The 11,918-nt window shown below is 41.7% G+C and overlaps 1 pseudogene; it reads left to right on the top strand.

Annotated features, from left to right (window-relative positions):
• Positions 1-10,093: 10,093 nt before the first annotated feature.
• LOC128598472 (proteasome subunit beta type-3-like) lies at positions 10,094-10,757 on the top strand (annotated as a pseudogene).
• The last annotated feature ends 1,161 nt before the right edge of the window (positions 10,758-11,918 follow it).

The raw sequence follows: 11,918 nt of genomic DNA on the forward strand, positions 1-11,918 counted from the left end.
AGGCTCTGTGGTTACCATGACTACGCCACACAACTCCCTGGGCAACTCAAACAGTGTGTAAGGGCAACCAGGAGGCTTGAAAAATCATACAAATAAAATCAGAGGGGGTTACAGATTCCCAAACTGGAAAACTGTATTTCCTTAAATACTTCTACCATCTGGCCACAATCTCTTTTAAGATTCTGTACTCCAGATGCATTTTAGTCAAACAAAGTAGAGTTATCTTTAGTAATATAAGATTAAAGGAGCAATGACGGAATGTAGCAATTCTAAAGAAACCTGGGAACCAGCTCTACAGTGACATTTCACTTAGGCTGGTATCACTGGGATCTCTGTGTCATGTAAATAAAATGTGTCCCATGATGGGAAGCTACTTTTGTTGAACTAGGATGGATGAGCTGGCCAGTGGGAAGATTCTCTTTATCATTCTCCCTTCATCTGCCTCTGAATCTGCACCTGTCCTATCCCCTCTGGGCCTGCCCCCACTCCCGCTCACGCCAACACTGCAGAGAGATAACAAAGCGAGGGGTGATGAGGACGAAGGGTCACCTCCACCACGCTAATTCTTCTGGTTTTGCACTCTCCTCTCTACTTCATCACAGGCTAGCCCATGGGAAATCTGTTGGAGAAGAGAGAAAAAAGCAAACAAAATTTCTTTCTTCCTCCACAAAATTTCTTTCTTCCTCCAGGCCACAAAATCCCAATAGTCTTTTGCGTATGCTACATAGAATCTTTTTCCAAATCTAATGAGACTCCTCCTCATTTTTCTATTTTTTAAAAAACGTTTCCTTGAAGTGTAAAATACACATCGAAAAGGGCACAAGTTGTGCGTGTGCAGCTCACTGAATTTCTGCCTTGGTCACACCAGGGGCTTTTGAGTTGAGGTCAAGATGAACTCTATGCAGGTCTGCCTGGGGCTTCCCATCTTAACCCTGAACCCACCTCTCCGGTACCCACCATTCTCACTGTGCAGTTGCTCCATCTGTTTTTGAGCTTTATATGCAGGGAATCCTACCACATATTCTCCTTCAAATCTGGCTTCACATCCTCATCACTATGTACGGCTGTGGTTGGCTTATTCTCTGTTGTATTTCCTTGGGCACATTTGCCTCGATTTGTTTATTAGGTGAATATATTTCACTTTATTTATTCTTTCTATTGGGAATGAATGAGCCTCACCCAGATTCCCTCTTCAAGACTCAAGGACACATTCTCCTGCCATCTCCACCAAGGGGAGCTGCCTGGCCTATGGTCATGCTCCTCTTCAGAGCCAATGCTGGTTGACATAAGGGGGCATGAAGGCCGGGGCCCCTCACCCCAGCTTGGCACAACTTGCAAGAGCTATCCCAGCTTCAGGGCTCCCCGTGCAGTGCCACTTCTCTTTTGCCCAATTCTGCTTCCTTCCCTCCCCTGTGGGTGGTGATTCTGAGAGTTCCCTCATACCAGGGCTGCTGCCCAGGTGTTGGGGGCATTTCTAATTTTTGGCTTTCATAAGTGGTGTTGCTGTGAACATTCTTGAACAAGTATTCCAATAAAGATACATAGCCTTTCAGAGGGATATACATCTCAGAGCGGAATTGCTGGGTTGTGGAATTAGCAAGCCCTCAGCTTTAATAAACGCTGCCAAACAAAGTGGTTGTACCAGTTTGCATTTTCACCAGAAGTTCCAGTTGCTCCATGTCCTCACGTCCTCATTTGGTATTGCTTCTTTTTTATATGTTAGCTATTAAAATGGACTGTTGTGGTATTTCAATGTGGTTTTAATTTCCATTTGCATTTAAGCCTGTATACTTCTTTTTTTTTTTTTTGCAGTTTTTCACTGGGGCTGGGTTTGAACCTTCCACCTCCGGTATATGGGGCCAGCGCCCTACTCCTTTGAGCCACAGGCACCGCCCTAAGCCTGTATAATTTTTAGGCAACTCTCCTGGGCCATTGGGCAGACTCTCTCTCTCTCTTTTTTAAAGACTTTATTTTTCAGGGAAGTTTTATGCTCATAGCAAAATTGAGACAAAGATACAGAGATATAAATGTAAAATATGCACTTATAATTTATTGTCTTTATCATTTTCAATGGTAATAAATACATTTATATTTTTTTCCCCCATTCATCTTCTCCCCAGCCCAGAAGCTTATTAATTTTAGTATTTTTTTTACCTGTGAAGTACAGGTAGAATTGGTATCCTTTTATATGGATCTGCAGTATTGTTGGGATTATTAAACTGCTGTAAGAAGTAGCTGAAGAAGAACAGAAAGCCCTGGGCATGTTACCCAACAGAAGTGTAGAGAACCAGCACCAGAAAGAGGCCTGGGGCCAGGGAAGGGCATAAGGACACCGGAGCAAGTTGGATGGGCAGCAGATATCAGGGGTGGTGGAAGAAAAAGAACATGAATTTGAATATACATAGACGTGGATCTAAGCCCTGTTACTAATTAGCTTTGTGACCATGAACCACTGACTTAGAACTTCAGTTTCTACATCTACAAATTAGTAGATTTAGAGTAAAAAAAAACTTGCAGATCTTTGACTTCTTATTGTACATTTTCATTAGTTATAAAAATTATAGAAAGCTGGTGACTGGAGATCAATTCTGGCATGACACAACTTGAGAAGCTCTAGCAACCTGATCACCAGTGAAATAAGTAAAAAACTATTAAGAAAAACAATTAAAGTCTCTGGAAATGATCCTAATGGCAACAAAATCTATTCAAGAAAATCTACAGAAATTCAGCAGGAAAGAGGAGAATCTGGGGTATCTGGAGAAAGACGGCTTCCTCCCCCACCCCCTCCCCTACCCACCCTGGCTCAGCCAGGCTCCTTCCCTCATCACTCCTGAGGGCAAATTAGAGACTCTGTTTTGGACCCTTGGCTCCAGCCGAGAACACAGGGCTATCTCTTCCTGGGAGGACCAGGACACAGAATTTCTCACTTTCCCCCAACAGCCTGTTACTGAGGTTGGGTTCCAGGCAAGAGCAGGTGAGAGGTAACAGGTGACAGGTGAGTTCTGCCCCTCCTGCACTGTGGAACAGAGGAGAATGGGGTACCTTTGACACTTCTGCATTTTCTTGACAGTTTCCCTCTGCTGGCTGTCTTGAGGTTGAGGTCTTCCATCTGTCAAAGCTAAGAAAGAGGAGGTAACAGCCAGAGCAGATGGATTGCCATTTTCCCTTTGAAAACTGGAGTCCAAGGCCATCTTTGTACTAGGCATAATATTAATTACAACTATGACTTGCATGGCTAGTCTTCCTGATTATTTTTAGTGATTTTTCTTTTGAGATGAGGAGATGGTCTTACATCTTACAGATTATGGTTTGCCAGTTTTAGGAAGTGCTTGTTAGGGAAGTATTGAATGTTGCTCTAGGCAACAAAGAAAATAGCATAGCCTTGGGTACAGAGAGGGGCCACACACCGCCGCTCTTGTGGACAGCTCCATGCCTGGCCCTGGCACCTCCCTTATCTGTCACTGTCTAACCTTGGAGGCTTGTCTTCTGATTGCAAGATTGTCTGGCTGCTCTCAAGTGACAGAGCAGGATTTGGATTTACAGAACTCATTGAAAGCTGGGAATTTTTTTTCTTTTTAACCCCAAAGCCAGACTCTCAGAGCTGAACTGAGGAATAATCCTGGTTATTCTTGGACTAAACCTGTCTCTTCCATTAATTCCTATTCCAACTATTTGTGGGCCTTTTATAAGATTCAGACTTTGACCTCCTACCATTTCATAGAATCTCCTTTTTTGAGAACTGAACACTCTTGCCTATTACATCTCAGAGGAATACTTTTATGTCTCTGGTTTTCAGTTGTTTTAAAACCCAAGTTGCACAGAGAGTTGTGGGCATGGTCTCAGTTATGCCTGAATGAACGATGACTTTCAGAGCAGTTGCCTTGGGTGGTGGATATACTATTACTTATCAGCACTTTGGTGTAAGTGGAAGAAAATAACACTAGTTACATTAAGTAACTTTACAGATACTATAGTGTCTCATAGAACCCAAGAAACAAATATGATTAATTCTCGGGACTTTTGGTCAGAAACTCAGAAGATCTCAGATTTTATTTTCTATTTCTTTTATCTCTGATTTTCTGTGTACACCAGTGTGTTTCCTCTCCTCCTTTTTATAAAGCTTTCCTCCATCTTTCTAGGCTACATCACGAAGTCAAGGATAGAGTCTGAGTTTCTCATCCTACAATAAACCACTGAAGGAGTGACTTTCTTTCTTGGTTGTGGCTCCAAGCTTACCATGAAGCACTCTGGCTGGCTTACCTTGGGACAGGTGTCCCACTCACAGGATTCACATGGCATCAATAAGGCTGGAGTCTCAAAGAAAGGTTGAGATGTTCAGAAGATGAAAAGCAGGCAAGAAAAGAAGAAAGTTGTCAATGTATTTGTAAACCATTTGCCAAGCAAACACTGCATTCATTAGTCTTTCTAATTAAGTCAATTCATTTTCCCAGGAAGTGAGTAGTTGTAGATTTTTAGTCTATGCTCCATTAGCCTCTGTTATTAATTGGATTTAGTTACTTAGAGAAATCAATTTCTTTATTGATCAAGCATTCATTTAAAAACATCTATTTATTTACATTATTCCTTTTCACAAGAAATTTATGATAATAGCAAATGCATATAAGACTTACTATGTGTAGGCACTGTTCCGAGTTGTGTGTGTAGTCATTTTGGTCCTCAAAACTTGGAAAAAATAGGACAAATAATTTGAAAATTTGCCCATGGACAAGAGATAGAATTAGTGGAGGAACTTGGGTTTGAACCCATGTCATCAAGCTTGGGAGAGGAGATATATTCAAATGAACAGATAACATAAGAATGCATCACAGAATGTTGACTGCTTTTAATCTGTCTCAGAATTTGGAGAAGTTTAAGAATTGCATGAACTATTCTCAGGACCTCATGTTTATTTCTTAACACAACTGCTGTAATGAACATGGTCAATCACTACTGTTACACAATACCAGAGCAAATAGGTTATATTTTACCCAGATAACTTTTGTGGTAGGCTGGTTGGAAGTGACCATAAGGGATGAGGGTGGGAAGGAATATCATATTCAGTTCTGTGAAGGGCAGTCATGTGGAAGATGGGACAGACTCCCTCAGGATTGTGCCATCCCAGAAAGGATGTAGGATGCTATCATTTAAATATTTGTCATCTTTGAAACTCATGTTGAAGCTTAATCCTCAATGTAGCAGTATTAAGAGTCAGAACCTTTAAGAGGTGCTTTGTGTCATGAGGAGTTCTGCACTTATGAATGGATTAACACATTTATAGATTAATAGATTAATGGATTATCATGCAAGTGGGTTAGTAGTCAAGAGCAGGTTTGTTGAGCCAGTTTGGCTCTCAGCATCCCTCTCTCACCCTGTGATGTCTTCTGCCGTGTGACACAGCATGGGGCTTTCACTAGAAGCCATGCAGATGCCAGGCTGTGCCCTTGGACTTTCCAGCCTCTAGAACTGTAAGAAAAAAAAAAATCTCTTTTCTTTTTACCCATTTTTAGGCACTTGCTTATAGTATCAGATGAAAAGTAAAAAGAGCCAGATTGGATTTAGTTGGAAAAACTTACCATTTATTAAGTCAGTCTTAGACAAATAGGCCCTTCAGAGCAGTGAGCATCCCCAAGTGTGGTCCCTGGGCCAGAAGCATGACAGTTACTTGGACTGCAATGCCTGAGGGGACGGCTGAGGTATAGTTAATGTAAATGCAGGAAACCATCTAGCTGAGCTATTATTACCAAGAATGACACCCACCTGGTTGCACTGTTTTATAAAATATTGGGAGGGTACAACAGTGCTGTTAAACAAGACCATCTACAATCCATGTGATATTTAATGGCCCTTAGATTTACAGATTAAGAAGTTGAAGTCTAAAGATCATGAACTGGAATTAGAACATGGATCTCTTTAGACTTAATTTCCTGATAGTTACAGAAGAGCCTGTATGTACTATGTTTGTTGGTGGTGACGCTGGTAGTGTCCAAATAAGTGACCTCTAGGCCATTTTCACAAGCGTCAAAGGCTTCAGAGATATGTGAGGTGACTATCAATTAGACAAAGGCCATTTCATAATCGGGAGACCTTGCTTTTTGCTCAGGCAGCTTTACTTATTGGGCTATGAATTTGTTGTGGTCATGAGAGAATCAAAGAGATCTAGTCTAGTTCAACCTGTCCATTTGACAGATGGAGAAAACAGAAACAAAGCCTTAAGAATCAGAGCCCTCAAGAGCCCACATTTACATAATACCAGGCCCTATGGTTTTAGAATGGTTGAAAGTATGTCCTCTCCATAGCTTCCTATCAATGTACACTTCATCTCAGTTTTCTCATTTCCATGATAGGTATAAAGATATTTCTATTTCTACTGAAAATAGAAGTTGTTGAGAAAAAAATGAACATAAATTAAGAAGCATTTTTATAGACAAAAATGTTATGGGATGTTCAATGCTATTAACTTCACCATTGATTTTTCATAAGCTCTATCCTCCTATATGTTAAAATAGAGTTTCAGAGATATGATTTTAATGCCAAGAGGGTCCTTAGAGGTAATTTCTTCCAAACTCTCATTTTACAGATGAGGACACTGAGGCCCAGGGAGGCCTATGTGACTTGCAGAAAGTCGCATATAATCCAAAGAGTTCTCCCATATTAGACTTCTCTAAGGAGAAACATCTCATCGAGTGGCTCCCTTGAAATGCCTGCATGAAATCAGGCTGAGGCTGTTGTCTATTTCACGTATAATTTCCCCTCTGGTATTTGACATCACAAATGAAAGCACAAGGCCAGATGCTTAATTGCTTCTAAATGAAGGCTGTTAAATGATAAGCAACTTTTTGCCATCTTTTCTGTGGGTCATTGTGTCTTCTCCAAAGTCATTGTATTGTTATTTGTTAGCTTATTTCCAAACTGGGAATTCTGAAAACAATTTTTAAGACATTAGAATGACATACGGAAAACTATAATATAACATTTCTAGGTTTTTCAGGCATTATGCTCTACCTTACATTTCCATTTGGTATGCAATTACATGACCATAACTGGTATATTTCTAGTAGACTTTTAGCACAACATGAAGTTGCAAATGGAAAGAGAATAGCTATTGTTGGGTAAATACTCTCTGAGAGTCTGATTTTCTTTCCTTTTTTAATAAGTAGAATTTATTCTTATCAAATTATTAGTAATAACATTTATGTCCATTGTAAAAAAATTAAAAAATATTTTAAGAGAAAGGAAAAAGAAAAAGTATAATTTTATCTGCTCAGAGACAATCTTCTTTATTATTTCAGTGTATTTCATTCTACTCTTTTAGGTTTTTGCATTTGTATGGTGATAAAAGTATGTAAAACAGATGTGGATTAATATATACTTATAAAGTTTAAGAATGTTACTAAACCAAATACCTGTTTTAATACCAAGTTATTACTCATTCAGGTCAGAAAATATGACATTATAGGCATCCCAGGAAACACAATCTTCTCATTTGCCCTTGGGTAATTACTGTTTTTTTTTTGTTTTTTTTTTAGTTTAATTTTTTTAGTTTCTATGTATAGGATTATTACTTTTACATGTATCTTTAAACTACACACACACACACATGCTCTTAACACACACTACTCTTAACATCTTATATTATCACGGTACAATTAGTGAATGAATGTTGATATGTTGTGATTAATGTTAACTCTCTGTGAGAAAGTTATGTTTCATATAGTTTCTGAGATATCTTTACTTTTTTCACGCTATGGTGAATGTGATTGTTTCCTTGGTTGCAGGTTCATTGCTTGTTTATAGACATTCACTGATATTTGTGGGTTGGTATTGCATTCTGTGATCTTCCAAACTTGCTATATTTATTCAGATTTCTTCCAGTTTTTACCGAAAGTCCTTTTGTCCTCAGGATCAGAGAAACACTCACGTAGGCAGAGAAAGATATGCATATGAGAGTGTTTGTAGAGCAGAAAACTGGAGGCCGCCCAACTGTTCATCCGTAGAAGAATGGATAAGTAAAGGATGACATGTGCACACAACAGAACACTGTGTAGCAGCCAAGAGGGGTGAGACAGACCTACAAATAGCAACATCGCAAATGCATAATGCTAAATGACAAAAGTAAGAAACAGAATGAGGGCCACAGCTTCATCACTCTTTGCCATGACTAATAAACCATCCTAAACTTACTGGTCTACAGAGCTATTTATTAGCGCCACAGTTTGGGACAGGCTAAGCAGGGTAATTCTAGTCATCTCTCCTAGGCTTTCTTATACCCTTGAAGTTGGGTGGCAGTTATATCTGCTCTTACTGGGTGGTCTAAGACGGCTCATCCACTCAGCTGGCTCCTCATGTCTGAGAGAGCCTCATGTCTATAGCAACTAGAAGTGGAAGAGTTGCCAGTAGCAAGAGAGAGAAAGCCCCAGTGTACGAGGCATTATTAAGCCTGTGTCTGGGATTATGTTTGCTGATGTCCCATTGCCCAGAGAAAGTTCTGTACCAATCCTGGAGTCAGAGACAAAAAGGGGTTCATGAGGGCCTGGATCCAGCAACTGTGTGGGTCCTGGGTGCCATGACTGCAGCAACCCATCACAATAGCACAATGCTTATCAAGGGCTTGACTTTGTTGTCCTCTTTCCCCCAAATTCATATGTTGAAGCCCTAACCCCTACCATTTCAGAATGCAACCATATATGGAGGTAAGTGTTTCAAAAAGATAATTAAGTTAAAATTAAGGATGGACTAAATATAGAACTTTTATGCCTATAACTGGCATCCTTATAAGAAGAGGAAATGTAGACACACAGAGAGATACCCAGGGCATGCACAGATAGAGGAAGGGCCACGTGAGGACCCGTTAGAAAGGCGACTATCTACAGTCCAAGGAGAGAAGCTCGGAAGACGGCCACTCTGCCAACACCTCAGTCTCAGACTTCCAGGCTCAAGAATGGTGGGAAAATGAACTTCTGTTGTTTAAGCCACTCCATCTTTTCCATTTCATTATGGTGGCCCTAGCAAACAGATGTATCATTATTTATATAAATTTTAAAGTTCACCCAAAGCCATACTGTGTGTTTCCCACAAATAATGGAATAAACATATGTGTCTATGAGAAGTGAGTATACTAAACACAGGAGTGAAGGAAGGAAGAATGGGCTTGGAATGAGCTATAAAGTGGAAAACAATTTAAAAAGAGGACCGGAAATGGATGGATGATAAAAATGCATCATGTATGAGGAAGGAAATCCATTGAAATCTGTGCACCTGAGTCCTAAAAATAGGGTAAAGGAAAATGAAAATAATCTTCCTTGATTGAGGCAGAGTTGGTTTTCTTACAAGTTATAAGACCAATTTTTAAAACCTAGTATTATCAAATACTAGTATATGATAGATTCTCTCTTGTCATTTATTCCTTTACGTGATGATACCATTGTTCACATTCACAGGACAGGGAACCGTGGCACAGAGAATTTAAACACACTTCCCGCAGATGCATAGCAAGTAAAGAGGTGGGGAAAGTGGTTGTGCTTCGATCTGTCTATGTCCCAGCCTATGCCTTGCCAACCTCACTTGATCACCCTTTACTTAGCTACTTGTGTCTCCTCAGTTGCTCAGGCCCTCTCTTTGTGTCTGGAATTAGATTCCCCCTTGCTCTTGGCTGCTGGTCTTGTTTCTCAATCATGGCTTTCATCACCTTGTCTTGTATTCTGCTGTTTGCCTGCTTCTGATCTGCAGCCTGGCTCTTTCTAGGTGTGGTTCTGCCTTCTGCCTCTCATGGTAGGCTCCAGGGTTGTATCCACAACAAAGCTGGAGAAAGTCAAGAAGGCTGGGAGCAAAAGATTATAACTAACAATAAGCAGACTGAGGCTTGGCATTAAGACTTCCTCAGTCACAGGCACTTTGAAATACTCATGGGAGAGTGTATTTCAGAATAGTTGCTAGTGAGAGCTGATTATTAACTATTGCTGGTTGTCATTGGCAGCTTGAAATTGGCCATGGTGGGAATATTTACACCACAGACATTGGCAAATGTGAGGAATCAGGACTTTTTTTTTTTGACAACTGATTTATCAGAACACCAATGGGCTATTAAAATGTGTGTATGCTGGAACAAGTTTACCAGACTTGCACCAGAGATCAAGGGTCCTATGACACTGCAAATGTGTCTATTATGTCCTATAAAGAAGGGGCCATCATGGCCATGAAGGGGAAGAACTGTGTGGCTATCGTTGTAGACAGGCGCTTCAGGATCCAAGCTCAGATGGTGACCATGGAATTCCAGAAGATCTTTCTCATGGGTGATCATTTGTACATCAGTCTGGCAGGCTTTCCACTGATGTCCAGACTGTTACCCAGCTCCTCAAGTTCTGGCTGAACCTCTATGAGTTGAAGGAAGGTTGGCAGATCAAACCTTATACCCTCATGAGTATTGTGGCCAGCCTCTTGTATGAGAAATGGTGTGGTACCTGCTACACGGAGTCAGTCATTGCTGAGTTGGACATGAAGACATTTAAGCCCTTCATTTGCTCGCTAAACCTCATCGGCTGCCCCATGGTGACTGATGACTTTGTGGTCGGCTGCACCTGTGCTGAACAAATGGGATATGTGAACCCCTCTGGGAGCCTAACATGGATCCAGAACACCTGTTTGAAACCATCTCCCAAGCCATGCTGAATGCTGTGGACCGAGATGCAGTGTCAGGCATAGGAGTTTTTGTCCATATCATTGAGAAGGACGAAATCACCACCAGGACACTGATGGCCTGAATGGACTAACCCTGTTCCCAGAGCCCACCATTGTTTTGTTTTGTTTTTTTGAAATAAAACATCTTTAAACAAAAAAAATGTGTGGAGTGGGGCAGAGACAAGATGACTGACTGAAGCCAGCTTTCCACAGAGGCTCCTGTCCAGAGAGTTAAAAGACAGAAATTTAGCAAGTAACCTGTCAGATTAGAGCTGTGACAAGAGAGAAGGTTGAAGAAGGAACATCGACCCTGCTGAGGCGAGCTGTGACCCCAAGGATACAAACAAAAGGTACAAAATCCATCACCAAGTGGACAGGAGTCCCCTCCCCCATGAGAACAGCTCAGAGTACCCCATAAACAAATGAGCAGAGTTCAAAAGTCCTCCCATTAAACTCCACGGGAAAGACCCTCTAAAAACTGGACCTACGGCACACACAGAGCGGCACACACAGAGCCTCTACTAGGGTACCATGGTGCTCTCCTGCCAGGCATAAAACTGTGTAAAACTGTATATATTCTCTACCTGCAATTCTGAGCTCCCAGCACTCCCCTCCCCTGTCACACTGAGGTCTGGAGGCCTGTCCCCAATTTTGGGTGATTTCTCGAGAGGTGTGGACAGGGCCTGGACTGCTGCTGGTCAGTGCTGATTCTGTGGCATGGGAGTGAGGAGAGGACAGTTGGCTGAGAGGGAACCACACAAGAGTGGCAGTGCCCCGAGGTGCAGAGCAGCAGCCATTTTTGGCAACTACAGGGCTCAACCCTGGATATTCCAGAGTCACACCCCCTGTCTCTCTGGGCACCCAGAGGAGGCTGGGCATCTTCTCAGGTGGCAACCACTGGCAGAACAGATCTGGGACAGAAATGCAGGCCCTGTGAGTAAAGGGTTTGTCTGAGGTGGTAACGGCCTGGGTGGAGCATGGGGACTAGAAAATGCACACACAGAGCCGGCTGATTCCTAGGCAGGGCTGACCCAGAGAATGGCTTTACTGAGCCTAAGACACACCTGGCCCAGGGGATCATCAGCCTAAACAAAGGAGGGCAGGCAGAGGCTGGAACTGACAGGTAACCATGCTGTGAATGCAAACTACAGCTGAGACTGGACATCAGCAAAGACAGGGCCTGAGGCACAGGTTCTGTGAACTCAAAACAGCTTCTCTTCTGCAGGGAAATTTAGCGGGGATAG

This window comes from Nycticebus coucang, chromosome 2, assembly GCF_027406575.1.
Source record: "Nycticebus coucang isolate mNycCou1 chromosome 2, mNycCou1.pri, whole genome shotgun sequence".
In the NCBI taxonomy this organism is placed as follows: Eukaryota; Metazoa; Chordata; class Mammalia; order Primates; family Lorisidae; genus Nycticebus; species Nycticebus coucang.